The sequence below is a fragment of the Temnothorax nylanderi genome, unplaced genomic scaffold (assembly GCF_030848795.1).
Source record: "Temnothorax nylanderi isolate EJ_2023f unplaced genomic scaffold, tnyl_v1.0 TNYL_tig0117_pilon, whole genome shotgun sequence".
Classification (NCBI taxonomy): Eukaryota; Metazoa; Arthropoda; class Insecta; order Hymenoptera; family Formicidae; genus Temnothorax; species Temnothorax nylanderi.
The window spans coordinates 79,910-103,738 of NW_027249179.1; the positions used below are offsets into that span (position 1 = coordinate 79,910).

General features: G+C 33.8%; 1 protein-coding gene and 1 long non-coding RNA gene across 2 annotated transcripts in view; one reads left to right on the top strand and one right to left on the bottom strand.

Annotated features, from left to right (window-relative positions):
• Window positions 1-197: 197 nt before the first annotated feature.
• Window positions 198-23,780, bottom strand: LOC139776365 (uncharacterized). Its single transcript, XR_011719059.1, has 3 exons — window positions 23,070-23,780; window positions 6,394-7,717; window positions 198-3,599 (listed from the first exon to the last, which is right to left on the bottom strand). It is a non-coding gene; the product is annotated as an uncharacterized lncRNA (long non-coding RNA).
• Window positions 10,319-23,829, top strand: part of Machr-b (muscarinic acetylcholine receptor) — a 51,671-nt gene continuing 38,160 nt past the window's right edge. The window contains exon 1 of the mRNA XM_071712935.1: window positions 10,319-12,555. The gene's annotated coding sequence lies outside the window, so the exon portion shown is untranslated. The remainder of the gene's footprint in view (window positions 12,556-23,829) is intronic.

A 23,829-nucleotide genomic window follows, 5' to 3' on the forward strand; every position in this document is an offset into this window, starting at 1 on the left:
ACATTTCTATATCTGTACAATTATAATAAATTGTATGGTCATATTTGATTTATTTAATCGATAAATCGGTGTTTTGTCGTCCTTTCGATATTTTAATTTCAAATATTTCAGAATTAAAAAATTACTAGTTAATTAAAAAAGTTAATTAAATTAGTTAATTAAAAAATCCAATTTTTATAATACCTAATGCAGTTAGTTTTTAATACAAAAAGACAACTATAAGTAGCGGGAATACTACAGAGTGAACCAAATGGAGAGTTATATGTATAATTGAAAGGCTGACACACGGCGGATGACTTGAAGGAAGTTGCAGTCATGATTGGCCTGCATAATGAAGAAGCTCGAACGCCATTATACTCGATGGCAAGCTTAAAGTTCCAGGTAGCTACCAGATAGGTACCTCGTGACAATCCTGAAGCGTTGCTCCGTTGAGAAACAATCCCTGGGAAAGTTTGTTCGGGTTATCCCGGTCTTCGTACGGATGAAACGGTGGACTGCGTATGTGTTTGCATAATTTTCTCCTTTGCAAATTTCTCCCTGGAGAATTAAGGTACTTTGAAATTGTGCATTGATGATGCGCGAGTGCATAATCCCGTCTCTCTTCATGGCGGCATACCGCAATTGTTTTAAATTAATATGATGAAAAATATCACTTTGCAATGTTAACAAATATGATTATTTTAGGACATGACGTGAGCGTCTAATTATAAATATCTCAGAGACATTCCAGCATACTTATCCAGCAACATTATCTGAAGCAGTCCAATAAAATTAAAACAAAGTATCTGATAACATTTCTCGGAACATTATACCATAATATAAAGTAATATAATGTAATTATGCAAGCAATGTTTTATAAAAGAAAATTCACCGAGTATAGATAAAAATGCGCTTTAAATCTTAGAAGTGTAATGCTCGTTAACTCACCCGGTAAATCGAGTTATCATCAGATAATGAATTTTATCGTTCTTATCGGATGTCTCATGAAACAAAATCCTGATATGTTTGCAGCTTAAGAAGAATATTGCGGAATAACCCGACGAAGAGTTGAAGATCTGAAGAGTTTCACTTTCTGAAGCAAATCGTTATCTTGTAATTACGAGGGTCACAAGTCGGATAATTACCGTATATATTTCTGCACTTAAAAATCAATAAAAAATTGATTAACGTAGGATACTACCTTTTACTTATCATTATTACGACGACTGCAAATTAATCTTTCATGAGATAGCAGTTAAATTAAATACATCGTGATAATGAATTTTCTATATATTCTTGGATATGTATCACCGATTAATCTCTGTTTTGCTGGTTTCCTTTCGCAGTATTCTCCCGCCAACCTTCCGATAAGATTAAACGCGACTGATCAAACAAAAATTAATTTCCATGAACTTATTATAAAAAGCTGAAAGGAATGTCTTCGACTCGAACCCGTTAGTATCTTTTCTAGAGAATAATCTGTCCGGTAGATCTTAATCTATATATGATATATGACGATACTATGGATATCTCGGTACATGTACTTTGTGATTCATAAATGAAAAAAATGATACGACAACTCTGTGACGTACACACACATATACGTTTTCACCTTGGGGATTCCCGCGTTTCAATTTTTACTACTTTGCCTTGCGGCGCGGAAATAATAATATACGTAATATTTTTTTTTATTTTTCCACACAAATACTTAGATTAGAAATAAATTCAGTTCTTCCTCTTAAATCGAGACAAATAGCAATATTTCCTGTGTCTTCCATTTTGCTTTGCCTAGATTTCATAGAATATACGCGCAGGTTATTTACGCGCCGGGGAAATGCAAATACGAACCGTGTAAATAGAATTACGTTTGCTTGATCGTTTTTTTATTTCCATCAAAAACTGCACTGGTACAGAGTAATAATTCATTTGTTCAAAAATCTATCAACTAACTGAATTAGGAATATCCATAGCGAAGATTTGCATTTTTATAGTTTTTTTCATACTTTATAACTCTAACATCCCATGTTAAAACGGTATATATAAAACGAAAAAGATTACTATGTACAGAAATATTATTTTAATCGCATTTGCTCAAAATATTTATGCTTATTTAATAATTCATATGTTTATAATATTTGCACCAATTTTTTAGCATTATATCCTCCGCATTACATGCATAACTTTATCGTAATTCTTGGATATTATGCATAGTTTTACCGTGATCCGCTTTATCGTGTTCCGAAATAAATTATTATCTCAAAAAGTTATAACAGATTATAAATAAGTCACAGTAATTTTATTTTATAGTAATATTTTATATAAAATCTATGAAAGTAATGAATGGCAGTACCAATTTAGGATGAACAAGACCCTCGCTTTAGAAAAATGAGAAATAATATAAAAATCGATTTCACTAGTTCGTTCCCAGAATTCTATCATTTTCTTGATCATCTTCTTGGGACTCTCTCCAGAGCGCTATCTCCAAATTGACTGCTTCGGGAGTCGATCTAGACATCAATACTCACCCACAATCAACATTCGCGATGAACGAAACTTGATATCAAAAAACGCTTGGGATACTGAAAAACTGAGGAACTTGTTTATTTTTTGGTCATATTAGCTTTCCGCAATATGTACCGCAAGCGAACTTTTCATATTAATAATTGTTTTCTTCGTCTATCTTAAAAAAGAGAAATTATCCCTCGTATGTTTTTTCGACGTATTAATGAAGCAACTTGAATTATGCTATTAAAAGTGCTCGCCTCTTTCTTAACTACTGTAATATCTACCGGCCGTAGCTTATACAAAATTGTTTCCTAAAGAATAATCTGATGCACGACAAATTTATTGTTGCTAAATAAAAGCCTAAATTAATTTACTGTCTTAGGAAAAATATTGTTTTTATATATTAAATAACTAATATAATTCAAACAAAAATTTCTTACGCAACAGACAGCTGCAATTAAGTTTGTCTAACATGAAGTTTCCTTTAACGTCAATTTTTTGAATTTTTAATCGCGCCAGAGAATATGTACAGAGCTCTTTTACAATACGTTTTCGCCAATACAATTTTTATTAAAACCATTTTTAGAGAGGGAAATCATAAATGCTCTGATGCGTCACGGAATTTCCATCGAAATACCTTTAAAGCAACCAATTAATTAGCATTAACTTTCGACGTAAGTGGTCATTCCGCGAGGCTTCCTCGAGTTTTTCGTCGGGACAAAATCAAATCAAGATCCGCAGATCGCTGGTAAGGACGAGGCGACGGCGGCCGCGTCGTGCTCAAGCAAAAGAAAACGACGAAATAAAAAGTCTATCATTTAGCCGGGACCGAAGCCTAATTCAGTCAGGGCAACGAAGGCGAGTTTTGCTCTGAGAGCCTTTGCAAACTGCCTCTTACATTGCCTACCTTGCTTACCCCGATAACATCGATGACGGAAGCTCGGAAATTCGATTACAGGACCGTTTGAAAGCTTCGTCCTCTCTCTCTTCTTTAGATGGTCCATTCGCGACGTGCATACGCGATTAAATACGCAATATGCATCTATATGGCAAGCAAAATAGCTGGTGTACGTAGACACTGTTTGCCAATCTGATATTTGTCGGGCCATTTAATACTGTAAATAATTTTTGCTATTTTAAAAAGCACATTTGTGAAAAATACGATAATTACCGTGGCTCATATCGCGACATATCGATTGTCTCACCGTTAAATGCAATTATTGGCAAATCTTATGGAAAACAACACATTCTGTTCAGTATTTCAATAATAATTATTATAAAAATTTCATTATTTATATACAGGGTGAGTCAAAAGTATATTCTAAAACTTCGTGAGCGTGTTCCTGGATAAAAAGTATGAAACAAATGTTCCTATAGTCATTAGGCCGAAAATGCTTTGTTATCGAAATAATGGACACAAATAGATTTCATAATGTCTGAGTCTCAGATCAAAATCTTTCTTTCTACGTTGTTGTATCTAATGTATCCGTAGTATTTTGATTCTAAATAGCGTTTGTTTACCAGCACACGCTACTATAATCCACTGAAAGAAAAGGGAAGGAGGTTTTAATGTAGGCCTCTATACTTAAGTACAGTAAAAGATAACGTACCTTATACCTACAATCAAATTAGTATACTTGAAGCAGTTCAATTGAACAGTGTTAGTATATTCATAATTTACTGTAACAGTGTAGATAACATTTCCATTTGAAGAAATGAGTGGTATAACTTTTAAATAAAGTCATTTGATAACCATTTATGTCCATTATTTTGAAAACAAAGCATTTTCGACTTAATGTTTATAGGAACATTTATTTATACTTTCATCCACGCTCACAAAGTTTTACAACTTTTGACTCACCCTGTATAGAATGACAAGTTTAATACATAATGTTTGATGTTTGAAAAATCAAAAACGTCTTTTAAACGTTCATTAACCTTTAGAGGCCGGGGGTGGTCGAAGTATCGACCACCCAAAAAACACAAGTTATTTGATGTTTTCAGGCAAAATTTGTGTGTTGAATAAGGGAAAAATAGTAAAAAAAAAAAAAAACTCTTCAAGTCCTTTTCCCGGCCTCTAAAGATTAATAAATAATTTTAAATCCGCTTTGATAATTATTATGGTCTTGTTTATTAAATTATAAGGAGAAAATTTTACGTTCGGAATTATTGAGTGCGCTCTGTACCGCTTATGTAATATTATGTTATGGTTTCCTGAGTGCTTGGCTTTTTACTGTACTAATTGAATTGTTTGTACAGCGTATACTTTATTACGTAAAAAGTACTTTTAATTTTAAACACTATTTAAAGACTAAATTTTTTCTATAAAATAAAAAGAAAGATTTACATTTTGTTATTTTGGCTATAGCATTTCTGTATTGTATTTTAATATTGTAATCCTAACTTGTTAAAAAAATCTTTTTCTTATGATTAATTTTATTGAGGTATTACAAGGAAAAATCAGTTTTTAAACTTTTATAATCGTTTATATTCTCATTATTATTCTTAAATTCGAAATTAAATGTTGAGAAAATCAACTAACAGTATTTTTTCTATAAATTGCCGATTTAATTTTTTTTTAATTTTAAAACTTGATTATTAATTTATTTAATTATTTGACTGTATTTATTTTAATTATTCTAAAATTTTCAATCATATTTATACATAAAAATGTTAATTGGCTGCGGCAAAACATCTTATCTACAAAATTCCTTTAATTTAGAAATATGCTGTTATTTATGCCTTTAATAAAAAAAATTTTTTTTATCAAATACGTTGCGAGAGAGCAAAAGAAACCGGGTTGACCTAAAAATCATAGCTTTCATGCCGTATATGATCATATCTGATTTCTTCAGATGAGATGCATTTGCATCGAGTCGAGCATATTCTTGGAAAACCTAACTTATATTGAAAAGCACAATATCTCTGCAAGAGGTATACACTGTAGTTGATAAATTGAATTTTAATACAGGTTTATTATATATATTAAAAGTTTCAATATTACGTTTTAATATTTAATTTGTATTTATATTAAAATTTAGCGTTCACCTCTCTACACATTAAAATTTTATAAAAGATATATAAATAAAAATAGAGATCTGAGGTCATCTTTTCCTTCGCCAGTAATAATTAACAAAGGAGATGGTTTGATTCGATCCAACTGGCCATTTATTAATATATATAGTATTCAAATACACAACATTTCGACCATGATTTTTGGTCCTTATCAAATGTAAACTAAGTTATAGGTTTACAATGAGGCTGTTCTACGAAACATCTTAAAAATAAAGATATCATCGATTCGTTGTATGTTATACGTATCACGCATATATTTTTGTATGCAATCTGGACTATCTAAATTTTCATCAAAATCGGAAACCCCTATACGCGTCTCACATCTATACCATGCCTATTAAGGATAAAAGTACAGTTGTTGGCCATTCTACAATAATTGGCCACATCTTAAAAAATTAAAGATTATAAAGAAATACTATTAAAATGTTTTTAATTATAAATACAAAAATATTATAATTATTATTTTTTTATAATTAAAAACATTTTAATAGTATTTCTTTATAATCTTTAATTTTTTAAGATGTGGCCAATCATTGTAGAGTGGCCAACAACTGTATTGTTTACCCCTATGTTTTTATTCCTAAATTAATGATGCTGCCAGTCGTCATTCTAATTATAAGCATTAAAGCTTCAATGTTGACTGTCATTTCACAATCGCGAAAGTCATGACGAGACTATTGCTAGTGATAAGCGGAGTTAACTGTCATGTGAATGACTTCCTTATATCTTTATCAGTGCTGCAAGGGGAAAGGGGAGATCGTTCTTTAGATGACCAGAGTGTGGTGTCTTTGTGTCTACACGAGTAAATATTAGCAGAGGATGATGAGAACTCACCTCCGCTCGTTCCCTCTCACTTTCTCTTTCCTCTTTTCATCAACGTGAAGCCTACCTCGTCGCACCGGTGGGTCCGTTTATTCCGTCGCGACGTCTTTCTGAAGGCTGGCTTTTACCTGTCCCCTTCAAACCGACCGGATCTCACCGAAAATTCACTCTGATATTACCCCATTCGAGTTTGCACTCACGACGGCGGGCGCCTTTCTTCTGCGTGGTAGACACTGTCAGTTGAAAAAAAAACTGTATATTTGTTACAGAAATTGAATACAATGTTATTTTGACGTAAGTTCTGTAATAATTACACTACAGACACTTGTGACTTTAAATGTAAAGTACGCTGACAACAATCTATCAGTAGAATAGAAGTAGCTTAGAAAAACAAAAAACAATGACTTTTCTACGTCAGTAAAAAATTAAATAATTAACTCAGGTAGCTTTTAATCGACCCAACTTGATTGATAAATATTACAACGTCGTAATATTTATCAATTGGCCAGTTGGATCGATTAAAAGCTACCTGAATTAATTATAGCTATAAAAAAGTCTGAGCAAATTTCTAATTAAATTTTAGTTTTTATTGCCATCTATATTCTAATGTTTTAGCTTAATACTATACGTACTTAAATATTTTTTCCAAAAGTATCGGAATATTCTTTCTATTGACAAAAGCAAACATTAATAACATTAAGGGTGTCTGTGCCTTGTGTCAATTTTGCTCAATAAGGTGCATGAAACGTGCCTGTAGCCTGTCTCCACGGGCACACCTGTCTCAGGAGAAGCGTTCGATGAAGATCGTGTGCGATTGAGTACTGTGGTCCAAAATTAACTCCGATGCACGGAAAGTACGGAATATAGCGTATAGTGACGTCAGAAACGACGTAGGTACCGTGGAGTGGTTCCTCGTTTCAGGTCGAATAGAAGGCACATTCGTGCATTAATGCGAGCACTAACACGTTATTGTTCGTGCAGTCATTGCCATCCAAGGACGACTCGGTTTGGCCGCAATAAACGTTTCGATACTATGTGAGAGAATTTTTATTTTTTTGCACTATATAGATGCAAATTATATGTACATGTATACAAATATAATTTGCATCCTTAGAATTTCACTAAAATAAAAAATATATAATTTTAATAATTTGCATTGTATATGTTAGGTTATAACAAAAGTTCGTAGCGTTATTTTAGTGAAATTTTCAGACAATTATTACATACGTGCATGAGTATTTATTCAACTACATATGCGCCGTTTTGTTCCACTACCATTTGCCAACATTACAGTAACTTTATAATTCCTTTCAGAATTTCTCACTTTCTTCGCCACCTATTAAACAAACGTTACGAACTTTGTTATGACCTAATACATATATGCATATGAATATACATACATAAAAGTACTTATTATTCAAATATTTTTACGTAAAAATACTTATTGTATAATTTCAAGGTACTTGCAATAATCATACAATTAATTATCCTCTTTTATCTGTTTTACTTAATTATATATTTTTTTACATTCCAAGGAAATCCGGAAAAATCCAAGCAAGCGGATAACGACATGACTTGGCAACAATGCCTTACTTTATACATCATTTTAATTAGTATTTAAATATTCTGCACGTCTTCACGACATGACGAAATAGAACTTTGCCCAAAATTAACCCGACACGAAGTAACGGAGTAATATATTCTATTTGTTACTTCGTGTGGGGTTAATTTTGGGCAAAGGTCTGTTGCACATTCACGTCAAAGCAAAGGAAAGGACATGCTGACGGAAGCTTTGTATGCAGTGGCTGCTATTAGATATATGGTTGCTGCGATTGCACTAGATAACGCAAAACGAATTTTCCAAAGCTTTACCTATTAAATAGATCAATATACAGCAAAATCGAACACAATTTTGTGGAATACATACCCCGTGCGAATTGTATAGTGCTATGTGCACGATGAAATTAATAAAGAATACGATGCAGCAACTATCTAAAATCTAAACTATCTATCTAAATGTAAAATGTTACTGTACTTTGATGTTATTGATATTATTATTTTTTATATTTAAAATTTCTTTAAAAAATTTATTTATCTTTATTTTTTAGTGTTATTTTGCTTCTTTTAATTTATAATTAAATATATAAATATATAAACTATAATAAAAGATATACGAATAATGGAAGAATAATCATAATTTTATTAAAGTCTAGTATAACATTAATTAATATTAGTGAGTAAGTTGCTATCTCTTGTAAAACACATATATCTTTTGATATTAATTATAAGTAATTAAATGTAAATGTGGTATATGTCTAAAATGCTAGAGATTGTTATAAGATCGTCATGTATTGCCATTTTCCTTTTCAACATTAAAATCAATCATGCGATACTGTTTAACGATACATTATTAAAAGCCTCACTAACAAGAACATGCGGATATTAATTGGAGAATGCAGCAATTAGACAACGACAAAGTGCTAAATTCTGATTGATTTATTTTAATAATAGTTCCCGTCGCCTTATCTAATCGCCAGCTCGTTCTCGTTCTTCCACCTTATGTTCGTGAAGTTGGTTCCAGACGCCCATCTATAACACAAGTTCCGTAATGCAAACTTGCCTTTGACAAACTATGAAGTGTCAACGGATTAGCGAACGGCCGATACGCCGCATAATTCGAAGGAAGAGAAGACGCAGCTACGATCGCGAGGGATTGCTACGAGAGATAAGATTGCGTGGCTATTTGCGGTTATTGCACCCGTTTTAATAAAGAAACTTATGTTACAACTCGGTAACAGCTCCATAATGAAACCAACGAATCACTGTTGCAAATAGTTGCCCCGCTGATTTCCACAGTTTCGTCCCGCGATGAACAATAATCTTGTGTGAAAGACTTTATCTGCCACTTTAAAAGTTATTATTAGTTTAAAAAGATGCGTGATCTTGAACTTTAAGAAAATTTATTCCAAAGATATGTATCTGTAGCTTAGAGGTAAAGGATCGTGTGTCCATTTTTCGAGAGAACAAGGTTTAAAGTTTTAAATAGGGAAATAATATATTAATATAATAATCTATATCAAATATAGAATTTTTTAACACCAACAACCAGTTACGGCTCGATGCTCCATATTTTTCGATTGATTTTTAATCTTGTGAGCCTTTATTACTTATAGAAATAATATATTCTTTTAGATACAAAAAATAAAAGTAGCAACTTAATTTAGTAAGTTTTTAATAAAGTAACTGACATGTTTAATAGTGCAACTACCAACAACATGCTGTACCTGGTTTAAAAATTAGGCACTATAAAAATTTTCAATACGACTTTTTCTAAATATTGTATCTTAAGAACTAGTAATAATAGACATGAGACCATTATACAGTTTAAGCTTCTGTTATATTGAAATGTGTATTAACTCCATTTTGACAAAAATGATCCTTTATCTCTAAGGTACAGATATAGAGAAATTAGATAGATTATAAAATATATTATATATTATAAAATAGAAAATATATTATAAATATACGTATATAGATATATTATAAAATAGAAGATATATTATACAGATTGGCACATAAAACCGGTCTGAAACAATTTTTTGTAACTGTATTTTGCGTTTAGAGTCGGTTTTATGTGCGCCACCTTGTAGAAATTAATTGCATATTAGTTATGCATTTATTTATCTCAGATATATTTTGAGATAAATAATTCTCTGATTCTATGAATATCGCTTCACAAATCTTTGTCTCCTGACCTTTTTCATTATACATTTTATCTCGTATTATTATCTCATGTCCAAATGAGACAGAATAAGGGATATTTTAAGACATAGATGTATAAGATATTGCAGTGTATCCGAGACAGAAATATTTCATAGTAAATAATTAATAAAATCAATATATATCTTTGTTTTATATATGCTACTTGGTCGAATCTTGGTCAAACCTCAAGGTAGTTTACAAAAACAAATTTTTAAATTATGCATGTATTATTGACTATCTTCGTGTTTTAAATCCTCTGTTAATTTATTATGTATTATAGCAAAAAATAGAATTGCAGTTGAATTTTCCATTGTAATACGAGTTTGCAACAACGTAAACGTTTCTGATCGTATGGAATGAAACATAATCCGGATAATCGAGAACGTTGGCATAATATAGATATAATCCCAAGCAAATCTCGCCAGGATATTATTAACAATATTATGTAAAAATTATATGCTAAACGTAATAAATGATAAGAGAAAACAAGACTTCTATGATATACAATCGAATAAGAATACAAGCCATTTTCGGTTTAAGTTTAGATCTTTGGCAGCTCAATATTAATTTCCGCGTGTGTATACATATATATTCCAACTTATTAAACTGCGCTAAGAAGACACCAAAAGATGTGCGCGAATGGGCGAAGGAATTTGAGTCCGAAGGATATTGAAAAATAAGTTTAAGTAACGAAAATGTCTACAATTAAAAACTGAGTATTTACAAGATTTATTTACAGTGGTTTTATTTCGCAAACAAAAGAAATCGAGCGGGCGAAGGCGCGCGAGAAATGCAGTTTTTCGCAAACTAACGAAATAATGCGGGCCAAGGCGCGCGGAAAAGGCAGCTCAGCAAGCTCAAGTATTGCGCGAGCAGCGAAAGAAAGACTCGATATTTGCGAGAAAAAGAGAAGAAAGAATAACATTTAATAACATTAGTAGGAATAACATTTTATTTTAATTAAATTTAACATTACAAATATGTTAATTTAATATAAACTTTGCTTCCAGATAGCGTCCATGTATTACAATTTTGTGTTAACTTTTCACATATTACTCGTGTTATTTATTTACATATTTGCCTTCTGTTAACATAAAAATTAGAGCGGATAAATTGGGACATGTAAAATGTGTTGACACAAAATTTTTTACCGCGTAAAATTTTAATATCGCCTATTTTGACGATCGCCGTATATATATTTCCGTATTCTGCAGCGTCACAAATATTAAATTCACGAAGATTATAATAGGCTCGAAACGCCGCTCGCGCTGATCGCGCGACCCGGTCGCGATCGAGCAGAGCTCGCGGCCGTTAATCGAAAATACTTTAGCGGCACCGAGAGAGTCGCCGATGATTATGAGTGGAAAGTAGGTGAATTGATAACGACTCCATGAGAAACGATTCATCCCCCAGGTACGCTGAAAAGTACCCGAACCCTCTGCGCAAGCGTGTGTGTCAGAACGGGGGGGTTGACGACGGTGCACGGCGTCGCGACGCTCACCGGCGTTCACTTGAATCCTCGCCGCGTGTTCGTCGGGCGATTCGCCTTGAAAGACCGTGTCCCGAGAAAAGGGAGGAAAAGTAGGCGACTCGCGGCACGAATAACATCGATCGTGGATCGATGCTACGCGCAAAATCCATGTCGTCTCGACGACCGATCGAGGCACACGTCACCGACTGCTCCTTTTTGTTAAACAGTCTCGATCGTCCGCGCGTATCCCGCGCGAATACGTAATGCCGCGCGAGAGTGCCGAGGCGAGCGAGTGAAAACGCGGACGGACGACGCGACGTGGTCGGACGCGATGGCCGGAGGGACGTCGCGCGCGAAAAAACTACCCCGTTGGATTGTGCCCGTCATCGAGTGTCCGGTGATTTAACGTTCCTCGACAATAAGCCTGCCCCTCTCAGATCTCGTATACCGTCGGATATCCTAACGAGCTGGCCGCGAGACCCTATCGCCAAGGACGATCGCGCGCTCTATTGTTGAACGCGGATTACGGTCTGGGACGATCGAATCGATCGGAGTGGACGCGGAGTGTGATCTCCCGCGACGGCGATCAGCAACGATCTCCTGATATATACATGCCGTAAGACCGTTCGAAGGACGCTCGAGAGCAGTGTTCGACGTTCACACGGGATTCCTGCTGAAACTTCGAACGCCGATTGACTTTGACCGAATCGTCATCGATGTACCAACGACGCCGCGAAGCGAGCCACGACCGTCGGTCGTCATGCCGTGATGAGGTGATGGTCGTTGCGTGCCGATCGGGAAACTTGGCGCCGACGCGTGCACGGAAGATGGAAGTAAGAACTCGCGTTCGTGCGTCCGCGTGGAGCACTAAGGGTTGAAGTTTCGGAGTTCCGCTGGCCTACTTCGGCTCCTGGCTGTCCTCCGGACGGAGGGCGCGCGAGGTGAGGCTATCGCTTGCTTACTTGTTGCCGTGTACGTTCCGGCGGGATATCCGATCGCGTCAATTATCGCGAAAGAGGCGAGATTTTTTTGAGTCTGCACGTCGACGTTTTATCGCCGGGGAAACGAAACGAGGGTACACTCGTCGGACGGGATTGTTTAGAAAGGATCGAAGCTGCCCAGACAGCACGCATGTCTAGAGGACACCATAAAGATGTCTTTAAGATGTCCTTTAGACATGTATGTCTAAAAGGTGTCTTAAAGATGTCTTTATGGGGTCTTTTAGACGTGCTGTCTGGGTGAACTCACGTTCTTCAACTCTTTTTGATATATAGTTAGAAGTATGAGCTTATCCTGAAATCTAGCGTACATTATTTTCAGATAAATGTAGCAAAATTATTTCAGGGATGTGAGATAAAAGCAAATCTTCCTATCTATCCTCTAATTTTTTTTCTAGCTTTACATTGCAAATTTTGATTTCATAATTATCCAAAAATAACAAGTCGAATATCATACCTTGTGAGCATCTTTTTACAAGCAGTGTATCTGTTTGATCGTAGATAAATATGAAACTATTAGTCGGGTATAATTAATGATTAAAATCGAATTATTTTTTTTTAATTTTTTTTCGTAAATTATATTTTTAACAATTATTTGAAATGCATAGCGCAAGAGATATCCGTTAAGAATCTATATATATAAAATATTCGAGAGTTTAATACGTCTTATGTTCAAATGTTGAGATGTTCTTCAATTGAGTTTCCAGTTCGCTACACATTTTGCAGTTCGTCGCGTTGTTCATATTTTGTTCGTACTGCACGTCATGTCGTAAAATATAAATAGGCTACCGCCGATATAATGTGACAGCGACGCTGTAATCGGGTTCACCTTACAGCGAAACATGCAATATATGAAAAATATATATTGCGCAATCGTAAAAATATTCCAGACATTTCAAACAGCATCGCGATTGCCAGATATTTCCGAATATTTTCTTTTAAAATATCTGAAAATTTTTGAAAAGAAATCTAAATACGATCTATAATAGACTATATAGATATTATATATATTTCAATTCTCTATTTCGCGATTTAAATTCTTTCTATTATTATTTAAATCTTTATCATACTAATTGCGTTTAAAATCAATTAAATATGTATTATACTTCGATCCAAATCACATCGCATATCGCATCCAGTGTCGATATGAGATGAGAATCGCGCGGCTATTATCTATCTACATGTATGGCGAAGGTGCGCGCGCGACAGGACCATAGGTTTCAAAACCATCCGCAAGAGTTACAGTCTCACACGCGATCGCAGCAACTGCCGATGTAAACGAACTCTAGATCGCTTTATTCTGCTCGGTCAGGCGGCATCGAGGTCGTGACTGACAGGCCGAGCGGGTTTCGAGTGGAAAAAAAAGAGAACCTTTGACAAAATATAGCTGTCGCGATTGTCCTGTGAAGAGGCGCATTATCGGATCTGTTTTTTTCTTTTTTTCCCCTTTACTTTTCCGTTTCCCTCTTTTTGTGCGATGCGATGGATGGCCGTGACCTATCGTGTGACTGATCACCAGAACCAACGAGAAACGCGATGGTAATCGTCACAATGTATTGTGCCGATTCGATTGTCGTATATCATCAGCGCTTACGCAAAGTCACTCCAAGAATGAAGTGTAATGTAATATGTATCTGTCCAGATAACTTTTTATTAACCTCATATAGTCAGCGCCGATTGACTGAAATAATATATTTTGTTTATATCTCGGATTTATTACATAAATCTAAGGCAGTAAACAGCAGGTTGCTACTAAGATAATAGTAATCAAAAATATTAATGTAACACTTCTATTTTAGCAAATTATTAATACATTAATTTAATAAATTGAATGCTTGACAATAATTTAACGAGATTATATTCGCAAGTAATAAACATGTATATGCACGAATTTTTAGTGTTAGATTCTTTTTCCTTTCTGAAGCGCTATATTTCTCAATTTGTTTAACCAGCAAGTGTCAGTGAAAGTATTTATCCGAGGGATTGAAGAGTGATAGTGATTGTTGAAGGATTCTTGTTAGCGTGTCCTTTGCTCGCCTTTGGTAGGTCGATCGATAAATATCGATTAGCTCTTATACTTTGTGGATACATAAACCTACACCTACATATTTTCTCGTCATGGCCATTTCGCATGATGAGTGCTCATGGGATCGAGAAGAACTTTCCCGATAATACAATGGAATTATAAGCTACCAATAATGTTGTGCATTCTAGAAATAAAGAAATAAAACGGAAATATTTTTATAAACAAATATTGAAATATTATTCTATATTTTATTATTTTTTAAATGCTACATATTTTTGTCTCGATATTCGTATTTCATGTAAAATATAGACAGCTTTTATAAGTTAATTTAATTTAACGTTAATATTGTTTTTTTTTTACTGGAATAATTTATCGCGCACATGATAAAACGCGCAAGAAAATTTAGTATTTGCGCTTGTAGTATTTTTAGCAACGGTTTTCCATATTACCGAAAACTGTGTCAGCTGAAATTTGCTTAGTATTGCCGGAGACACGTAATGTAACAGTTAAATCTTTTCCGAGGTCATGGGTCTTGAAACTGCGAGAGATTAATACTCGAAATTTACAATATTTTTTTTTCTCAAACTAGATGATAACTTAATCTGTCTTTAATTTAATTTAAAGCCCCGCTCCATTTTTCTGGTAAAAATTCCGCGTCAAAAATCGCTTGATTGCGTTTGACAGTAAAGCTGCAAGGCTCCACTGCAAGAATCGTCATGGCGTTCAATATTTGATACGATGTGTATACGAATAGCGGAATTTATTAAGAACAAAAAGTTCATATCCCTGGAAATATTCGCATACAGTTCCGTGTATAGAAGTGATTCGATCAAATCTGTTTCGGCTTGTCCCATTGACGACTCTGTATATATTCGACTCGAATATTCGGTACGCGATACAGAGTGTTGAAAGTTTTTTATGCGTGCTATCTGATGCACGTATAATTTCTGATAATAACACGATATTTCATGTACAGGATGTAAACATGTGAAAAATAAAACGTGCATATCTGTATAAAATATCACGAGATCTAGATATATGCGCTAAAGTAGAATAAAATTATTGTATTTCGGAAAAATAATTTTATAATTATATACGATTATCCAAGCATTTTATAATAATAAAGTAAAATCAGATAAATAAAATACAACGCACATACTTACAAGTGTAAAACAATTTTATTCAATTAAACTCTATTTCGAAACAGAAATTTAATTGTACATGTATAATAGTTGTCGATGATCAGTCGCCAAGAGTTTTAAAAACTCCATTAAAAATAATCGTAGAATTAGTAGCTAAAATATAGGGACGGTACGTTTCGAGCACCTTGTACATTCATTAGTAAATGCCATTGCATTTATTGCGCGAATTATGCACGCGGCATTCTTATCCCCGTCCCCCGAGCATCCGAGAATCATGCACTATGAAAACCGTCGCGTCGGTCCGAATTCATTTAAATGCCGCATTTAATTCCGCGTGCCGTGTATCATAGACAACTATCCCGACAATAAACATTACACCGGAGATTCGCGGGCATGAAACTCAGGAACGGGTTTGATTCCAAAATGAATATATTTCTTGTGTCTACAGACACGCGCGTATTATTGCCAAAGCGGCTGCAGGTGTTGTTAACGCGCCGCACGCGTGAAATATTAAAACGTTATTTACGCTTCAGTTTAATCAGACTTTCGCACTCGGCACTGACAGGGCTGTTAATATTGTACGTGATGGATAACTAGCGGTTTAAATATTCATCGACACATTGCGGTACAAAGTGCTCGCGGCACCGTGAGAATTACAGGGGGCGAGAGGCGAGTGTCTTTGCGCGGCGGAAATATGGTGAGCATGACGGGCAACCATGAACTGCTAATTTCGCGAGTTTCACGTTTAACGTGGCGCACTTCCTATACGCGAGACGAAGGTGATGAATAAATTCTTCGCGGTGCCTCCGGGCCGCAGAGTTTGCGAATTAAATAACAATAAAGTCGGTAATAGCATCTCCTCTTATTAAATATATCTAACTTATTGTTGATAATGGTTGGAAGTGGATTCAATACATAAAAGGCGCTCTATATCACGAAACAAACATGTGTGTGATTCAAACCTACACTATTTTTAAGATATTACACAAAATTCTTAATCCATATTTATACACGCAGAAAAGTACATACTACCTGCAAGTAAATATTATTTGTTTTAAGTATTTGATAAGTTTATATATCAGCAAATCTACCGTATAAAGTCATCGAAAACATTTTTATACACACAGATTACATTTACTCAAAACATATTCTTATCTTAGCAAGTTTAGTACTTCAAAGAAGAATATTTAATTAATATACAGGAATTCGGTTTATTTACTACATAGAGTCTACGGAAGAGAAACATATACTTACATATATAATATTCTTGAAAGAAGAAAATTCTTGTTTTGCGTGAAAGTTGCGCTTTCACAAAATGATAAGCTTTTCTAAGACTTGTGCCAAGTACATCTTAAAACTATTATTAAGAAAATATTCTCTGTTGAAGAAAAGTATTACTTAAAACAAATAAAATAAAATAAGTAATTGCTTTTCTTGGCTGTAGTATGATATTTTTATGTGTGTAAGAAATCTTTCATTTCTCTAAACAATATAATTTTTATTTTGATTCAAGATACGACGCTACCTAAGACTTTACAGAGCACTTAATCTTTTTGCAGAAACTTAATTATTTAGCCTGCAAAAATGCGTGCATTAAAAAGAATTAGTTGAGTATTAATACGCATATATTATTCATATCTAATGAATTTATTAAATCACTACTTTCTATATTTCTCACATTTAAATAAATCACATTAAAATTTTTTTAATGACATATATAGAAGGCTCTCTGAACATTTGATCATTAATAGAAGCGAAGATAAATCGAGAGAAAAGAGAGGAGAAAAGAGAAAAGAGAATTATGACAATTTGAAACTGAATCGCTTACTCTGGATATTAAGGTTTGCATATATACCTAACAATTCATCTGCACATATTTCTACGGATATTCAATGTCCGTTTCAATCGAATCCCGCTCGGAACTACCGCGCGGGGCACCGGACACGAAACGTAAGGGGGTTACGAAAATCGATGTATATACGGGTAAAAGTTTCCGTGTCTCGGCCACGGTTCCCGCGGCTCTCATTCGAACGAGAGAAGACGAGAGGCATCCGACGACGAGAAGCAAGCGAGCCAATTTGACCGACGTTGAAACGCAATTACGAGCGACGTCGCGTCGTCGGCGCGGCGGCTCCATCGGGCGCATCGCAAAACCGAATTCGTTTTGCGCTCGCACATTTGCCGTGAGAAAAATCGAAGAAAATAATTACGATCACCTCGATACATACCGGGCGTGCGCGACGGCGCGACCGGGCACATTTCACGAACCGCGGACGATAACGAGCACGAGAGGCGTCGTCGGGCACACGCCACCCTTCGTGAATCGCGTTTAACCCAATACGGGAAAAGCGCGTCACGAATGGTCTCGGGAATAACAAGTACGGGACGTGTTCTGGAAAGAAAGTAACGTTACGAGAGCGGTATAACTCTCATAAAAAATGATGTTTGTATAATGTCCGCGGGAGACACTCCGTGCATATTTATCCTATCCACATATTTCGCATGTACAGTTGGGGATAGAAATGTTGCCCGGTTGAGTTTCGGGACGCATTCTATTTATATCCAGCTACCATGTCAGCAACTATACCAATTTCTTTTAACATTTCAATATATCTGACATCTTGTTTGTCCGCTCTTATGGTGAATCACTGCGCAAGCTGTGTGCATTAGTGCTCGTCCACTTCCAAACAGGAAACTCAACCAAACAACCTTTCTGTCCCTAACTGTACATCGAAAGCGGCACAACGTCGTAATCGCTGTGGTATTTTAAAGAGAAATGTATTATTTTATATAAATTATTATCAGGTTCTACGTCGAAACAGATAAGTGAATAAATGAGACATCTTCGAGATAATCTCTGCGCGGATTAAAATACGGAAATTCAGTTGCAAATGTCAATGTTCAAAACGTTATGAAAAACTCAAGCTGTAATATTACTAGTATAATATTTTAATATTGTAATATTACTCTAGTATTATTACTTATATTAGTAATTTATATTATACTTGTAATATGTAATATATTACTAATATAATATAAATTATCTACTAATATAATAATAATAAAGATTTGTCTTTATTTCAAACTTTGTGTGATAATAAACAGTATGCTAATTAGCTTAATTGAAAGAAACATATCATTTGTATTGTAGAATATTAGAATTATAAAAAGAAGGTAAAGTTGTATTTTTAGATTGCTAATTAAGATAGAAAAAATTGCAAAAACACACATTACACATCGAAGTAAATTCTTCGCATTTGGCTTTTGTTGCACAAAATACGTGCTATAAAAAAACCAACATTATCGAACAATTAACAAATGTCTAACAAACGGAAAGCTTTTCGTCGATAACGCCGTGGTGACGAACGAACTATATACGTTTCACGTCGTTATCGTTTGTGGCACGTTCGCAAAACATGCGCGGTGATAGTTGCCTAATTGCAAAAATTTCTTTTTCATATAAATACGATACGTTCGGTTTTTTTAGATATCTAGAATTTAAAATGTAAGGGCGTTGTATGTAAAACGGCCCCTTTAAGCAATAAATTGATCTTACTTCCAAAGGAAACCGTATTCGAATTCAAAATATCGTCAGGAGTGTTAAGTAACATTATTGTCAATTAAAAAAATTTAATATAAGCAGCCCTTAAAGTTTCAAAGTCTTTAAGGAAAACCCACATCTTCCCTATTATATCGCAGAGATGGATATTGGCTTCTCTTAAACGCGCGGAACAAGCACAGAAGTTGAGTGATTTTCGCAGCACATTATACGTATCGTTTTTATGATGCGATTGTGCACATCATCATCTCTTGAGCGATTCCTAAAAGTCACTTCTGTGCGCGATTGAGTTCGGAGGGATACGAAACTACTACTTCCTTTGCAAGTTTTCGTATCGTCGCGTAAATTGTAAATCGATAGTTTTGACTTTGAACTCTAGCGAGTTCGGTATAGTTGATAATAGCTTACGCGCGTGCATATCATAAGATGCAACCTATCGTATACGCATTTTGCCAGAAACATCGTTGATACTGATTTATGGTTAGTTCGGGGAAGAGAATTCATGTAATCAGTATCACCGGCGCGTGTCCTTTGACTTCAAAGCGATGGAATATTACGGTGTGCACCTCGATATTCCTGGTATACCATGTCGGTTATTGAGTCCCCCAAGAACCAAATAAAATTTCTGTCACCCGCGTTCTTTTTTTTTATTAATGTGCATGTTTTTCTTTATTTAAGCGTGGATTTGGCTTTTCTAACAATAATCAAATCGGCATAACGATCGAAAATAGTTGTAAGATCTTGGTGGTAGTATATTTAAAGTCATAAATAAAAAAACGTATTAAATAAGATATTTAGAAAAGTCTCGTATGCCAAAACATAAACCGTTTGTTATACGAAAGAATTTCTGCAAGTAGGCGAGTGCGTGTTCATAGTGCGTGAACGTGCCATGAATGATAACGACACGAAACATAGTGCTGTCGATAAAAAGGCTGATGTTTTCCAGGAATTTGTTAACCTTTTAAACATATGGATTTTTTATAGTCACATTTGAATGCAGATCATTATCAAGAGTGTATTTAGCTGATGTATTTAGCCTTGTAAAAAGAAAAACGATTATTCCATGCAAACCTGACGTTTATTAAAATATTAATTGTGGAATATTTTAATCGTAAACATTTTCTACAATATTACATGTATAAGGATGTAAGTTAGTTTTTAAATTATTAATTATCTTTATTTCAAATAATATAAAGTTAGATTATTAATAAATAAGAATAGGCTATGAAAAATTAGAATAAAGCTTTGTCTTTCATGAAATACATTAGTTAAGATTTGAAATATTGAAACGTTACCTATTTGAAATATTTTCCATCTTTTATGTTTCCATCTTTAGTTATATGTTTGTGAAATGCATGTAAAAAGAATCTATAAATATGTGTAAAAAGAATCTATAAATATTGCTTTCTTGTGTAGCAACTTTTATAATATTTAAGGATGTTTTGGCTATAATCTTCAAAACAGTGAGAAGTCGATAAAAATTTGTGAGATTGTTCTTTTAGTCTTCCTGATGTGCTGCAAAAAGAAGTTGAAACGAACCCACCAAACGGTTGCTGAGTTATCTTAACGATTTTAAAAATGTATTGGAGGTATTTCAAATATATTCAGAAATGGCTGAAATTTTGAGATGTTTGAGAGAGAGAGAGAAAATTTGAGAAACCATACTCAAAGTGTTAACGGTAATTCTTTCTAACATATAAAATATTTTGAGTTGCTTGACATACATGCAAAGTCTTCATTTTAGTAATAATTTTTTATTGAAAGCTAACATTTGGCAGGGATTGTATAGCCAGAACATCCTTAATCTTGGAAGCATATTGGGAGATCAACCATTGTTTTCAAATTTTATTTTATTTTAAAAAATCTAGAAAGAAAAATAAAGTGTAATATAATAATTTAACAATTTTTCTAAATATATGGATTATCTATATTTATTTTACATAAATAATATAGAAAAATCTTGTTGCAATCTTTATTATCTATGAAGATCTATGAACATAAACATCATAAAGTTTAAAAAAAATATATAATATAATATATATATATATATATGTATTTTATACTTATTAGCATAATTTTATTTCTTTTCTTATTAGAACTTCAGTCTCTTTTTTCTTGTTTTCGAAAAACTAAGTTGAATAAAAAGTTAAACCCATTATAATTTACTTGACATAAAAGTTTAAATCAATAAAAATGTAATATATTATATATAATAAAACTATTAATATTTTACATTACATTACATTTTCAATTACGGTTTTTTCTTAAATCTTACTTGTGTTTGACAATTTCTCTTACGTTCAATAAATCGATCATGATTATATCATTATAAGATTAAATATCTGTACTAATCTATCCTAGAGCTCACCTATTCCAAGATAACAGATGTATACAATATATAATATTGATGTATATAATATATATGTCGCAGGGATTTCATGTAATTTGTTTTTTTTTCTGCAAAATTTCTTGAAAATCCACGAATGCTCGAGATCACGAATGTTCCAAAATATTATTATTCTTAATTTAACGATAGTGTCATTAGTCATGGCGTAAGATGTAACACGATATTCATCGAGAGGATCGCCACGGCGTATCAGTTTCGCGTTCACGTCTTTATAATATTATTAGGGTAAACTCGGATCCTCTGGCCATAGAAGAGAGATGGCTCACCTATGTTCTTTCAATCTAGCTTGCCATTTAGTATCGAATGAACATAAATGGGTCATCTCTCCTCTAAGGCCATCTCACTCGAATTTACCCTATTACTGTATCGAGTCGCTCTTTGTAATTCGCCGGCACGGTCTATTTAGCTATTGGATCTTCTAAATGAAAGATAACGAGCCATCTGCATTTTAGTCATTTCGTCTATTATTTCATCTGACTGTTGCTAAGGGCTCGTCATCCCTGGCGTGTTCTTTGTTCTGTGTGAGTATGAGAACCCACGGAACTTACGGTGCATTGCCATTTGCCATTTGCCATTAGTTTGTCAAGAGTGAATCTGTCATCGTCGGTTGCTCAGGCAATGGTCAGTTCGACCGGTAGGTAGTCTGACACGGTGAGCGAGAGAGTGTCGATAGCGATTTCATTTAATACGTGTTTTCAGTTTCAATCAAAATTCAAATGTGTTTCTAAATTACGTTGTTCTTTAATTCCGTTATTATTTTTGGTCGTTTAAATGAAGTGTTGTGTTACTTCAGTGCTTTGGTGTCAGTGGTCTCTCACCCACTTTCTCCCCCTCTCCACGCACACGCGCGCAAACGCCTTCTGTCTGTGAAATTGTGAGTTAAAATTTTTATATAATTATATTTATTTATAAATATAAATATAATTATATAAATTTGTATTTATATTTATAAATTGTATTTATATCTTTATACATATTAATAATTTTAATTCACTCTTCGATATCCCGGTTTTTTGTAGATCCTAGCGATTAAAAAAAAAATTATACAAAATACCTGCAACATATATCTACATACATACATAATGTTTATTTGTAATAAATTTTTATGCAGATCTGTTACCTTAATAAAATAAAAAATATGTCGCGTATGCATAGCAGCAAAATTGTGACTACATTGAAATTACGTTGAATTGCAAAGCAGAAATATATGTAAATTATAGTAATGCCCAGAACAATTAAAAGAGTAATACTTGGTTGCATGTAAAATAGCTAGAAATTATTAATTCTGTAAGTAACAAGTAAAACAAGAAGTAAGTTATTTACCTCATAATTGCTGCGCCAATCACACTTGACGCTTTCGAGAGCTCGTCCTCTTCTCACATTTGTCCGTTTTATTTGTATAACACTCGCAAAAACATGGTTAATGATTGTACGGACACGTTAATCACCAGAACAAAATAATAGAATGGTATTTTGCACAAAACTGCTGATAATCACATATGCGATAAGTATTTTATTATTATGTATTGAGGAAGAATGAAGCAAAAAAAGTACAAGACTCTATGCTCTGGTTGGCAACTGAAAATCTCACAAATTAACGAACGAAATCTCAAACAGCGAAAGATTTTAATAAATTGTGAATAATAATGCAAATTATAATTATAATAAACAAATTATGTCTACGTTATAAATAGCTAGAAAATTAAAAATACATTAAAATTTAAATATCATATTAAGGGTATCGCATCACATTCGCATAAATAAAACAATAATTTATCGTTCTCATTTTCCGCCGTCCATCGAATCCTGCGTAAAATGAATTAATTGCGCGAAATACTAGCTTTGTTAAATAGCCAATACGTTTACAAATGTTAAACGCAAGAGTTAATTAATCGCGCCAGTTAATAGTAATTAATCGTTGGAAATAATCATATACCAAAACGATCATATTTTATTTCTTGCATTTCAAGTTAATTTTTAATATACGATCGATATAAAACGCAGCTTCTCATTACTTGATTAACTCGATTCAGCAAATCGTACATCATTCCTCGTTAATTTTAAAACTATAATTAAATTATAT